Source organism: Thermobia domestica, chromosome 11, assembly GCF_964235325.1.
Source record: "Thermobia domestica chromosome 11, izTheDome1.hap1.1, whole genome shotgun sequence".
NCBI lineage: Eukaryota > Metazoa > Arthropoda > Insecta > Zygentoma > Lepismatidae > Thermobia > Thermobia domestica.
In genome coordinates this window covers 193888040-193902591 of record NC_137464.1, presented here as the reverse complement: position 1 = coordinate 193902591, position 14552 = coordinate 193888040, and the positions used below count along the sequence as shown (strand labels likewise).

Here is a 14552-nt window from a genome sequence, read left to right as displayed (position 1 = left end):
TGCAGTTTAGAGCGTAAAGATAATTTACATACAGAACTTGAGGGCAAACATTCCATTACTGTTCATATCCAGTGTAGACAGAACTATACAAGGCCTTCCAGTGTAAAGGCATCGTTGACTTCAAATCAACCTTCAACATCAGTACAGTCACATTCTGTTGTAAGTCTCAGAAGTGCTGAAAACAAGTTTGATTTCAAAACTAACTTTCATTTGTGGAGAAAAATGCACTATAGACTTAAAGTACCCATGTCATCGCAAAAAATCGGTGTACAATGTTGTAACTTCAGAAATAAGAGAAACAATATTAAGACAATGCAGCTTAAGAAATGATGAATGGGGAGACCATGTTAAAAGTAGAATTTTAAGTGTTAGTGATCTTGTAGCGCCTGAAGCTCGTTATCATGGCGAATGCTATAAGGATTTCTTTTATAAAAAATCTGAGAAATCTGTCGGACGGCCTAAAAGTATAATAGAAAAAGCTTTTGTAGCTATGTGCGAATATATTGAAAACAGTGACGAATGCCAATTTACTCTTAGAGAATTACGAGACATTATGGCCACATTTCTCCCCGAAGAATGCAAGGACGAAGAAAACACACTTTATAGTGACATATTTAAAAGACCGACTATTAACACACTTTGGAGACCGGATTCTTATTTCAAATATTTCCGGTAGAAAGAATGTATGTTGCTTATCCGAAACAGTTCACAAAATAATTGACAAGTGGTATAAGGATCGAGACTCCGATCAAAACGCTGAAAGAATAAGAATTGTACAGGCAGCTGCCGATGTTTTAAAAGAGGATATTCAAAAAATGGCTTATGATTCAAATACATATCCCGATATTAAAGCCCTCACTAATGAAGAAATCCTCGTACCACAGTCCCTTAAATTATTTATGGACAGAGTTACGAGTAAAAAGAATGTGTCAGAATCGGAAAAAGTGAAGAGGAAAGCAACTGTTATCAACCATGTCATAATCGCAAGCGTCCGGCCAAGATCTTTTATTTCTCCGATTCAAACAGGATTAGCTCTAACTCTTCATCGACTTTTCGGCTCTAAATATCTTATCAATTTGTTGTCATCACTAGGGTTATGTGCCACTTATTACGAAACAACTCTGTATTTATCTTCTCTGATAAGTGCTGGAACACCTAATATCGGGACTGAAGGGTTCATCCAGTTTGCATTTGACAACGCAGATGTAAATGTAAGGACTTTGGATGGGTTGAATACCTTCAATGCTATGAGTGGTGTTCAGTGTATAACTCCTGAGACATGTGTTGATACCAAAAGAAGAGTTAAAGGAGTTCTATCAGGATCATTCAATCAAAACACTATTGGAATACGTATCATGGCTTATCCTAATAAAAGAAAACCCTTATCTAGTATTTTTGTAGAAGATTACAGTGAGCTCAAAAATCTTAGTAAGAGCACAGAAGAGTTATGTACATTTTTTTTACCCGATAAACTTAATTTGGATGGGAGGTATAAAGAAGCAACCTGGCTGGAATGGGCTTATGAACATTATTTGCAGCACCAAGCATTCTTCTGAATCTACATGTGTTATGGCAGTACCATTTATAAACTTAGACCCAAATAATATGTCTACCATCTATTCTGCTTTATCTTTTGCTGCAGATCAATATAGAAAAAGAAATCAATCTTGCATTGCTACTTTTGACCAACCATTGTATCTGAAAGCAACAGAAATCGTAGAAAGGTCAGATCCTAATAGTGACTTATCAAAGGTTATTCTTAGGTTAGGTGGATTTCACCTTTTAATGTCTTATATGGGATCAGTGGGCCGCATAATGGAAGGACGTGGCTTACAAAATCTATGGGAAACTGTTTATGGTTCGGCAACTGTTAATCACATGTTAAGTGGGCATGCATATTCTAGAGGAATAAGAGCTTATTGTTTAACTGCAGCGTCTCTCATTAAGGTAATGAGAGAAGAATATCCGAAGATTGAAGAGAACTGCAAGAAATTAGAAGACATATGTCAGCAGCTTATTGACAAGGAACTGGATTTCGAGCAAATTAACCTGGACGATGAAGTTACAGAAACTGTTTTAAACATTGAAACAAATTTTGAGGAGATAAAAAAATCTAGCAGAACAGCAAAACTTTGGATAAATCTAATTAAGTGCATAGATCTTATGTTGCAATTTATATTTGCAGAAAGAACTGGCAACTGGAACATGCACTTGAGTACAGTAGTAGACATGCTTCCATACTTCCATGCTGCAAGCCACTTGCCCTATGCTAAATCCGTGCATTTATATGCTCAGCAAATGTTGAAACTCGAATCTAAACTATCAAAAGAAGAATACGAATTATTTACTAAACAAGGTTATTTTACCGTTCGCAGGAATGGGGAATATTGGTCAGGAACTTGGACAGACATGATAATAGAATAATGCCTAATGCGTCCAATGAAAGCGGTGGGAGGTCTGACGCATGGAAGAGGAATAACAGATAGTACTTTGTCAAAATGGATTCATGGAACACCGTACTGTTTAAAGATACAAGAAGCCTTAGATAAATTTGCAGGAACAGCCTTAAATTTTACTGAACAGCATGTTGACCTGCGGGAATCAAGGAAAGAAAAAGATAACAAGGATACTGAGAAATTTACATTTTGGCTGAGACAGCACAACCCTTTTACCAAGCTTTCAGGGGATCTCGTGTCTTTACATTCCGGTTTTGTGTCAAATGATAGCGTTAACAGTGATAAAGCTTATGAAGTGGGTTTGGCAGCTATGGAAAAAATGAAAGGTAAGAGTTTTGGAGAGCTAAAATTGAAAAGAAAAGACATGGTAATTACTCAAGCCAGTCATAAGTCTGTATCGTCGATCATTAAAAGTAAACATAAACCCACAACAGCTTTTTAATAGAATTTTATGTGTATGTGACAGCCCCAATAAACTGAAAATGTATTTAAAATATGAATTGTCTTCTGTACCTCCATCGATTTTTGATGATACTTATCTTCGGAAAGGAACTAAATCGTCTATAGTTAAAGCATTTTCAGAAGGAATCGTTGAGCAACCATGCTTAAAAGATGCTGGGATAGTTATCGATGGAGGTTTCCTTCTTCATTATGTTTCATGGCCTAAGGATGCTACATATGGAGATATTGTTAGGAACTATTGCTCATTTGTACTGTCCAAGTATGGAAATAATTGTACGGTGGTGTTCGATGGTTATCCAGAAGAGGCAACTACGAAAGATGAACACCAAAGGAGGACACTGAAATATTCCTCATGCGAAATACAGTTCGACGAAAATACTAAATGTGTCGTAAAAAAAAAGAACCTTTTCTTTCTAACAGAAAGAACAAAAAGAAATTGATTGAATGCACATGTAAAGAGTTGGAAAAGGTTGGATTAGCAGCAGTTATAGCTGAAGAAGATGCTGATGCTGAAATTGTAAGGACTGGAATTGACAAACTTGCTACCTTTTCCAGAGTAATTGTTGTTGGAAATGACACAGACATTTTAATATTGCTAGTTGCATTAGCACCAGAGAAGAGACCCATTTTCTTTCGAAAAGATGTTGGAGGAAAGAACCCGTCAAGCACTTGTTTTGATATCGATAAATTGAAAAGATCCAACTAAAATATAGACAAACTTCTCCTTTTTGCCCATGCTATTTCTGGCTGTAATACAACTTCGTCATTTTTTGGAATTAGGAAAACAAAAGCAGTTGAATTAAAAAAAAAAAAAAAAAAAAACAGAGGCAAAATGTGAGGCAGAAAGTTTCCTGCAACAAGATGCATCAAAAGATACTCTTGTCGAGGAATGGAGAAAAGTTTGTTCTTTCAATGTACGGGCTAAGTAAATATTCAACTTTAAACGAAGCTCGTTATTTCAGATTTACAAGACTAACTACAAAGACTTCTTTGAAGTCAAACTTTGATTTAGTTAAATTACCACCGACCTCAGAAGCGTGTCGTCAGCACCTCTTCAGAGTGTACTTACAGGTGCAATTGTGGTTAGGGAACAAACTTAATCCTACTGATTGGGGTTGGAAACATGAATATATCAAAGAAAGTGATGGAAAAAGAAGAGTCTTAAGACCGATACTAAGTATGAAATCTTTTGCTCCTGATGACCTCCTAGCAATAATTTCATGCTCTTGCAAGGCAGCGTGTGGAGATTATTGTCGCTGCAGAATATCTGACTTTACCTGTTCAGCTATGTGTGAGCACTGTAATGGGTTATCATGCAACGATGTACCTCAATACAATGAAGATTTTGAAGATCAATTACACGAATAATCTGGCTTCATTTTAAAATGAATATTAGAAAACATTGCACACAGTATTCTTAGGTTATAGTGGTGGGTGGGTGGTCCGTGATGCTGTTCTTGTTACGAATTTATTTAAAAGCATAGAAATTAAAATAAACTCATAATATAAGAAAACTGCCGGTTGTTGCCAGTCCGGGACACGGCAGGTCCATAGATGGTGGATAATGGAAAGCCCAATATGAGGGTAGGGAATAGTCCCCCCGAACCAAAACTGACATTTTCTGATCTTATTCCTATGAGGCTTGAAGCATATTCTTATTATGTTCAAAGCTACATTACTCAGCTCTGGCTTTACGTACCGTGACAATATATACCTCGTTTTAAAGCTTAGACTTCGGTCTAAAACTTTCATTTGAAACATTTTTTTTACTTTACGTCGCAGAAAAAAATTAAAGAGAATTTTTCCCGCCAAAAAACTGTTGTTTTCTCTTTAAGACACAATTGCCACGAAACTATAAGTTTCTCGAGAAAAATGAAAGACGCCTTTTTTGTAGCTTAACATTAGTCAAAGAAAATAAAAGAAGTTGCAAAGCATTTGCTCCACTGGTTTCGGAGTTATGGCTAATTTTCTGAGAGACGGCAAATTCACCTTTAAGGTGGGCTGGGGGGAAAGCACAAGGGGGAGAACCGGGGACTTTTGGGAAATTACATCTCTCATCATAGTCTATCAACAGGAAAAAATTCAGCTCTCCGGGAATTTGTTCCGACACAAAACCTATTTTGACTGGGCTATAAATAAAGTGTCAACACAACACAAACTGGATGAGTGGATCACAACAATTCGAGATACAAGAATGTTCTTATTTACAAAAAGAGACTTTACTGTAAAATTTTCAACTATAAATAAAATAAAATAAACTCATTTCTTTTAGTTCCCTTCCCAATAACAAGTGATCAACAATAAAACCTAAGCCCGAACGACTTAGACAGTGTGAAATGTTTGCACATCCTCTGCTCGAGTGTAACTTGGGAATTCACCATATTATTTCAAGTGTTAAGGTATGTTTATCAGGAAATAAAAGTGAAAAAAATAAATAAATTAATAAAGGGAAAAAAATGCTTTATGTAGCAGCAAGACAGGAACAAATAAAAATTAAAATTTAAAACTAATGACTACCATGCAAATTTATTAAACTAGCGTGCTATGTTGTCAACGCAAGAACAACACGACAATGAATATTCACTATAAAGCGATTTGTTACAATTTTTTTTTTTTTTTTTTCAGAATTACTACTGCTGTATGAGGAGTGATCCAAAAGTAATGATGAGTACGTAGATCAATGGTTATTGTTTCAAATTATATTTATTTTTTACATACTGTCCTAGCAAGTCGATACATTTAGCCCATTTTCCTAAATCTTGAATACCCTTAAAAAAAACTAACTTAACCCCTTCAAAATACTTCCCACAGCGACCATCACCTAGCTATTATAAGTTAAAAAGTTTGTAAACAGAACGCTGCAGCCTAGCTGTTGCGCACCTAATCCTACATTTCCCCACTCCCTTCTCCGCGACGATGAAATTTTGCAGTGTTGCAATCTGCAAGGAGAGGAATGGTCTAAGGATTTTCTACGACATTTGAAAAAATGAAATCTTTGAGTTTTACGTCCCATAGTTATGTCGGTTAGGCTAAAGGAGACGGTGATGATGAATAATGAATGAAATGGTGGAATGAAGAAAGTGGGAGGAAACGGGAGAACCCCGAGAAAACCCACGCACACGGTGTTTGTCCACCACAAAGTTCACTTGGCGGGGGCTGGAATCGAACCCGGGACCCTAAGCACCAGAGGTGAACGCTCTACCACTGAGCCACCGCGGCCCCCTCTACGACATTTGAGTGTAAATGCTGTATATTGACTGTGCCAGTTCGTACCAATGAAAAAATAATAACAAAAAGAGAAATTTTCCTTTCAGAAGGCGTGAAGGGATCGCCCCGTCGGAAAGCGTCACTGCTTACAGTGTATCCATGAGGTAGTCTGCACGGGCCCGGCCCGTGAATTAATAATATAAGGCCCGACCCGAGTAAGAAATATGTTTTAGCATTTAGGTTCGACCCTATGTGATAATCAAATGAGCCCGAAATAAGCCCGAATTACAAAAACTTAACAATTAAGGCAAAATTGTATTTTTTATTTGCAAGAATTAGATGTTTAATTTTGCAGTTTAAAAGCTTTCATGATTCAGAGACAACAAGGAAATAAAGGTTATCCTTTACATTTAGTTAACTATGAATTCTCTCTCTATATATAAAAAAGTCATTATATAAATTCTCATTTAATATAAACTGACATTGTTTTGAAGAAAAAACCAAGACACGTTGTTCCCAATGCTCTTGTTCCTTTAATTCAGTGTAAGAAGCAGTATTTTCACTCAGACAAGCTAAGCATATTTATTTCTGTTACTTTTAGTTTTTTTTCTCTATTACACAGCTTTTCTCTCAATTGCACAGTGATTTTAAGTGTGGGCGTCTTAAGTTACAAATTTAGGCGTGCGTTAAAAGTTCTCCAGAAAATATCGTTGTATTATGCCCGAAAAGGTCCCGAGAAATATGATTGTTTATTTAAAAATTTACGGCCCCGACCCGGCCCTAGGCCCGAGCTTGTGCAGACCTCTACCATGAGGTTGCTTACCTACTAAAAAAAGTAAGATTCGGACTTTAAACATTTTAGCAGGTGATATTTGTTGTAACATAAGTTTGCTGAGTTAGTATCACTGCAACTTTCAAAGCCAGACAAGTGGATGGAAGAGTAGTGGGGAGGATGGCGGAATACGAAGTGCTCCGCAGCGATCTGCGCATCTTGGTTTGAAACTTGTCGAGTTATATCTTCAAATTTCTTGCCCCTAAGCTTTTTCTTGAGCCGGATAAAGGGGTAAAACTCACTGAAGGCTAGATCTGGGGAAGAGGTCGGATATACGGACAATTTGAAATTTCGGCAAGGGTTTTTCAAGTAAAGATATACTTAATGACAGTTATTCCTTCGTTTTTCTGTTTTCTGTTCTTCGTTTATCCCCTCGACTCCATGTATTCAACTCAACTGAATGTATCTCCCAGAAATGATTTTCTTTTCAACACAAAACTATTGAGGATACAGAGAAGTGAAATTATTTTAGATTTGAAGTGTATTACAAATCAGGACCTTGGAAGCGAAAGGACGAACTCAAAAAATCAATCTTTTATTCCCCTCGCATCAAACAGGTCTGGACAACATGTAGATACCGTATTTTGCCCTGGTTCCCCATTAGTATTCTCATAGTTTCTCGATAAACAAAGATTCGCCCTTGCTATCTTAAGGAACTTGGAAAACTTTCAGCTTGATTTCTCAACAGGATACGCCTTCTCTTCCAAAGTCTTGGAATGTCCGATTATCAGTACTCTTGGATCACTTCTCGTACATTTACCAGGAACAAATGACTTTATTCTAGTCTGCTGGTCGCATGGTAAGGGCGTTACATGGAAATAAAAATTTGTAACCTTCATATTGTAAAAATACTCTGTTAGTGCGATAGGAAAAGCAATCAGCTTACGGTATTTTGGACTTTCTCCCACAACCTTTTATTATAAAAATCCTGTTATATACAAATACAACACAAATCACTACAATTGAGGTCCGAAGACCAATACAATGTTCTCTATGTACGTTCTTGTTTGGTAAACAGATAGTCCCTGGGGCCAGGCAGTCAAGGAAAGGATACTGCAGAGCTCCAGGCAAGCTAAGTGGTACGGCTGGATCTATTGCTCCAGGTAAGTTAAGTGAGCAAGAAACCTCAGAGTTCCAGGCAAGATAAGAGGCTTGGATTAGGTTAGATCTCTCAGAACTCCTAGCAAGGTTAACAAAGGAAAGCTGACCAGTCGAAACTGATGCCGTTGGAGTTCCTGCGCGACTTTTATATCTTCTTGTTGGGTGGCAGCGGCGGCGTCTCTTCGGTCACGTGTCCCATCGGTGGTAATGATATCTATCGTCTGCTTGCTTGTACTAACAGTAGCGATAAATGTGGCTTTGTTTATAAATACGAGACGTATAGGATATAATAATATTTTTTTCAAAAATCAGTTTTAGTCCAAAACACAAACATTTAGATACTCGTGTTATTACCAAACAATGAAACGTTAGCCAACACTGAATCTTAATTCACTGTCGGTAATTTTGAAGTAGCACGACTCAAGGTAACCTACTGCATTGGTATGATTCAATTGTAGGATTTCAAAACTGATGAACCCCCACCCCACCCTTCTGTAATACACCTAATGGATAGACCGAAATCAGGCATCAGATTCTACACATGTTCAGAAAACAGTCTTCGGCGTTCAATCAGTCAAGAGCGCGAGTTAGGCATACATAATACCACTGTCATCTAGCGTCTTCGTGCAATTGGTAAGGTGAAAAAGATGGGATTCATGGGTGCCACACGTATTGACATCGGCCGACAAGGATCACCGTCTGGTGGTGTGCAATTGTGTATGTGTACAGAATAACAGCTAAGGTTTCCTGTATCGGATTGTAACTTCAGATGAAATGGTTCTGCAACGACAATCATACAAGGTCGAGAAAATAGTTGGATCACAATCAACATCCAGGAAGGGTCTCAAAAACTACCCTTCCACCCATACTTCTTTAGCAACCCATACTCATGGACCAAAGATAAGAAACTGTGAAAATGAGATTGAGATAATAATGATACAAAGGAAGTTGGACAAAACAGGATAACTCCAAGAACCCCCTCCCCTCCCACACGGTGTATCCATCACAAATCGCACCTGACAGAAGCTGGAGTCGAATCAGGGGCGCCATACACCAGAGGTGAGCGCTGTATCCACTTTAAGGTGGTCTATGGTGGTGTACGATGGCATAGTCTATCATGTTTTTCTCAGTAGTGGCGAAACATTACACCACAAACCTGTCAGCAAACATCCAGCAATTATCAACACACTACACAACATTGAACACGCACACATCGCTGAAAACTCGGTTCTGACTGTCAGTGGATTATAGTATTAAATCTACCCTCACCTAACACCTTACGTCTATCCCACCGACTGTTACCTCATCTGATATCTCTATTACTTGGTGACAGGGAAGACTTTCCGTGATAACCAAGCAGTGCAACGTGCTGTTGGTAACTACTTCACAGTGTAGACTCTAAATTTCTTTCGCCATGGAATCCAAACGTTGGCCGAGCAATGGCAAAAGTGTATGGATGTAACCAGGCTTTTAAGTACCCAGATGTTACTTTCTATTAATTTGGTTTTTGAAAGTTACATAAGTCAGTCTGATATTTCAACTGCACCAACGCAATACTAACAATATATATAGCTTATAACTTTTTTTTTTTTTTTTTTCCGCAAGCATGACCATTTAATAGGTTTTCGCAGTCTCTTTCAGTCAGGTAGAACTCCGAAGACCAAAAATGTTACAGGTTCAGAGATCGAGTGTTCCTCTTTTCGAGACCGACATTACACGATGTTTATGTTATGCTCATAGCAACCAAAACACCCATATTTACACTGTACTTCCACTGAAAACAACCAGAATAATCCTAATAAAAGGTAAACATCTTAGCCTGCGCGTCACGGTAACTGCTAATAGTAAAATTACGTTCATAGGTGTTGCTATCTGCGCTGCCTAATGTCAAATGATGTCGCTAACACGCAAGAAATTTGATAATTTAAAACTATTGTTTCGATGTAACAGCAACTTCACAACTGCATTGTTTCAATTTAATTGCATTAAAATGCGAAAAAATCCGTAACCATATTTACAACTGAATATTTGTGTAATCACATGTTGGTTCGTGAGCAAACTAAAACAAAAGTTAAATGTATATTATTAGAGTTTTTAACACATTGAGACAAGTTTTCTGAAAATTAAAACGCGTTCAGGCATGAGTTTTATTTAACCCTACATTGCATATTGTTACTTCCAGGTAGCAAAATGTGTTTTTGTTTCTAATTATCCGGTATCAATCAAATATTGTCATTATTGCATGTTATTACTCTCGGGTAACTTTTGTGATTACATTTTCCGTCACTAGATGTCAACTGAAACTGCGTTGATGGAATATGACGTGTTGTTCTTGCTAGCGCGTAAGGCTCTGTTTGCCATTGGAAGACATGTGTAGTGGACCTTGGTTAGTTTCTATGAATTTGAAGAAGACAAACTGTCATTTGATATAGATTTATATTTATCTAACTATATTAAACCAATAAGAGAAGAAATCACGTCATTTTGTTAAAAAATTAATTGCGTAGTTACTATTATTGCATGATGTTACCTGGAAGTCACAACCCCCTTTCCCGTGACATATGAGGAAGAACAATTTTTCCAATGCTAGTTATTTTAGACCATAAATATGGATATTTTGAGCCACCTTTTTGACTTTCTCTTAAGTACGTTAATTCATGCAATGTAGGATTAATAGAAAAACTGACACACTATTAATCATTTAAGATTAATAGGGAGGTTCTGCATAGTGGTACCATATATTAATAAATAACCAAAGTATACAGTGATGAACCATTCAGGAGGGGAGGGGAAGAAACGGGATGGAGGAATGTGAAAGTGGAAATTTGTACAATCTGTCTTTTTGCTCTTTTACTAAAATATGAAAGTTTTCTGTAAGTCTACGCCAATAGTTCAGTTAAAAGGATCTTTAGTGCACAGTGAGCTGATGACTCAGGCAAAGAAACCTAGTATATAATAAATATTTGAGTCTCCGGCTATTCCTATTAATAACGTGTCACGCTAATAGACGTTACCTGCGTTATCGCTTGTTCAAATAGAACACGAATCGTGACCATATTTAGACTTCTATTTTAATATTGTATGGATTTCGCGATGATAGTGAGCAAACTTTAAAAGAATATTACACGTAACTAATTAGAGATTTAATTAACATTAACATAGTATACAGTGGGTTGAAGATCAAGCGAAGCTAATAATAGTAAATGTTAAAGAAGAGAAATTTTAATACGTAGGAAAATCTTGTGTATGAATATGGAGTCACTTTGGAAGATGTACCATGCAAAAATTACTTTCCCTATTATTTTTGAGTGTCCAATTTTGTCATCAAGCAATAAGTGTTTAATCTTCATTGATTTTCATTAATTAAATGTGTTCCTAACTGTGACTACTAGTACATTAAAATACATATACCAGACATTCACCTTTAGATATTGCTATTAGTCTCGTCAGACACTTGTACACTATCCAATTCCGTGTACAAGCAACCCTGAGACTTCAAAAATTATGAATCAACCCCTGCTTCCAAAAACTGACTATCCGATGAAGAATCTGTCCTCACAATGCGATGATTCCTGTCCTCTTTCTCTTCTAGGTATTTTTTCTGTTCCTCTTCTGGGTTTTCCCCCCTGGTTTCTTCAAAAATCTTCTATTTAACTTCTACTTTGAATCACCCGCTCAAGTTAGTCATAATTGAAATAATAGACCTACAGTATGTGAACGATGATGGTGGTGATGATGGCAGTAGTATCTAATCTTTTGCATGCTTGTAAGCTATTATTATTACTATTATTATTTCATTGCAATTTGTATCCCTAAGCAACATTACGCTTAAAAATACATTAATGGTTGACTTAAGCTTCACACCATGAAATATGACATTTTCTATACCGAATGTAACATGCACTACATTCACGCATCTATAACAAGCATATGAAAGCAGATACTTTAATGAAACTACTCATGATTTTCATTCTACTTACCGATTTCCGCAATTCCTGAATATTATTTGTACTTCCGAACTTTCGACTCTTCCCGGAAGCCTTGATTACGGAGGATAAAAACCGGAAGAAGGAATATAAAAACATCAGTGAATAAAATGAAAGTGATTTACCAAGGAAAGAGCGCTACTGGAACGCATTTGTGAAGTTCATCGATTACACATAATGATCGTGATGCAAATTGTAATATGATGGGAGTCGATATGTGTGAGCTTTTCTTCTTTAGTCAAAAATTGCCATTTCGTGCTGGTATTTTCGTTGTTATGCCAATGCTTGCGAATTTCGTAATTACTGCATCACTCATCACTTAATCATACCTCGTCTTTTTCTTCTTCCTTCTTTCTTTTCTTAATACGAGGCTCTCTACTTTATTTCTGTCCTCCAACAACATTTTTGAATCTTCGACTGTGTTCTATTCCTTTCAGATGTTTCGACTGACCTGACATCGGGCTTTCTGCTTTTGAATCACTAATATATAATATTCCCTGACAGGAACCTTTAGGTTTCTTTTGGTTTTTCTATGTAACCTATGGCAACTGCATTTTATTTCGTAAATACCCGATTTTTTAATCCGTGTAATAATTCAGAGTGGGTAAGATTCTTGTCTAAAGTTTTGGAGAATTTCAAAGCTGTACGAAATCCATATTGCGTATGTATCTTATTCAATGCAGTCGCCAATTTGGAAAAATTGACAATCTTACTCATTTTATGTCTTTCGTGTCGGTTGCAGGTCTATCGAAACGTAAATACCTTTTAAACTGGTGATACCAATTAATTAATAACGGAACTGAATACCCATTCATACTAACTTCAATAAATGGTCAATCTCTTTGTAAATCTGTTTTCGGAGATAAGTCGAATGGCATGTAAAAAGAAATTCTTCCAAATATTTGCTTTCGTACTTGCAGAATGAGCAGATTTATGTATGTACTGTAAACTGGCTGTAGGTTTGTGGTGAACACTAGTAATGAACTTATTACTTTATCATCTTAAATTGCGATCTAAAGTCAGTCTATCTTGCTTTTCTTTCTCAACTGTAAACCTCAAATTACTATGGACACAATTCAATTTTTTCAGTAAACGATCTAGCTGTGAGTTATCCTTATACGGGAAAAGTACGTCGTCCATATATCCATAATAGCGTACCATACCCAGTATCTGCTGTTTCAAAATCATGCTTTCAACCAAGTGAAGTATCAAATAAAACAATGTTGACAATGAATGGACCTAGACCTTCCACTTGGTAAATATTACCTTCAAAGGAGAAAAAAAATGAAAATGAAATTTTTGAGTTTTACGTCCCACGGTTATACCGGTTAGGCTAAAGGAGACGGTGATGATGAGAGATGAATGAAATGGTGGAATGAAGAAAGTAGGAGGAAACGGGAGAACCCCGAGAAAACCCACGCACACGGTGTTTGTCCACCACAAAGACCTTTAAAGGAGAATGAATTATATTTAAGTAACATTCCAGAAGCCTGAATATTTCGTTCACTTCATTACTAAGATTTTTACTGTGTAGGATGGTTGTAACTGGTTCAAAAATTCATTGAAAAGGGATGGACAGGTACATACAGTCTATGAACGCCATTTTTATGTTATTAGCATTAACTAAATTCCATATGTTGTTGTTTTACTTCAAATCTATTCTTCACGTACTCAGTACGGGAAATATTCAAATTCTTGAAACTGTTAGCAAGTCATTTCGTTAATTTGTCGTAGAATGAAGTTGTTCAGAGAGAATAGGTCTAACAGACGTTTGCTTTATATATCTTTGACAGGCCATAAATTATTGGTAATCCAGGATCAAAGTTTTTTTAGGGCTTTACTACTGGAACTGCCTGAAATATCTGATTTGTAAATGGTTATATTTGTATTGGCCTTAACTTTTCGCAAAGGGTTGGATTCTAACTAATCTAATACATGAATTCCTTTTAACTTTAACCAACTTCTTTTCTTGTATATTTTCTTTGGTATGGTGACATTTGTTCCCTGTGTCAGCCTTTATACACCAATTGCTGTGTTGTGACAACTATTTCTTGAAATCATTTATGAGTCTAGTGAAGAAAGGAGCAAGGTATTGCAAAGGTCCGTGAAAAGGAGCATATTACGTTTAAAAGCGGAAAGCTCAGTGCCAGGTCTGTCGAAACATCTAAAAGAGAAACAATACAATGTAGAAGATTCAAGGTTTTTATTAGGTGAAAGTAAAGAGACTCGTATTTGAACATTTATTTACTCATTTCAGAAAAAAAAAAAAAAAAAAATGACAAGGAATGGTTAAATGATGAATGGGACGCAGTAACTACAATATTTGCACAGCATTGTTATAACAACGAAACTACCAGCACGAGCTGGCAACCTTTCACTAAAGAAAAACGAGCACAACCGACTAAGCCATACTGAAGTTTGCATCACCACCATTTCATGTGTGATCGTTGAACTTAACAAAGTGAGTTCCAGCACCGCTCTTCCCTTGGTAAGTCCGTTCCATTTTAT

The 14552-nt window shown here is 36.6% G+C and overlaps 1 long non-coding RNA gene across 2 annotated transcripts in view; it reads right to left on the bottom strand.

Annotated features, from left to right (window-relative positions):
- LOC145664633 (uncharacterized) overlaps positions 1-14552 on the bottom strand; it is a 57844-nt gene that overhangs the window by 19342 nt on the left and 23950 nt on the right. The gene's annotated exons all lie outside the window — the stretch shown is intronic.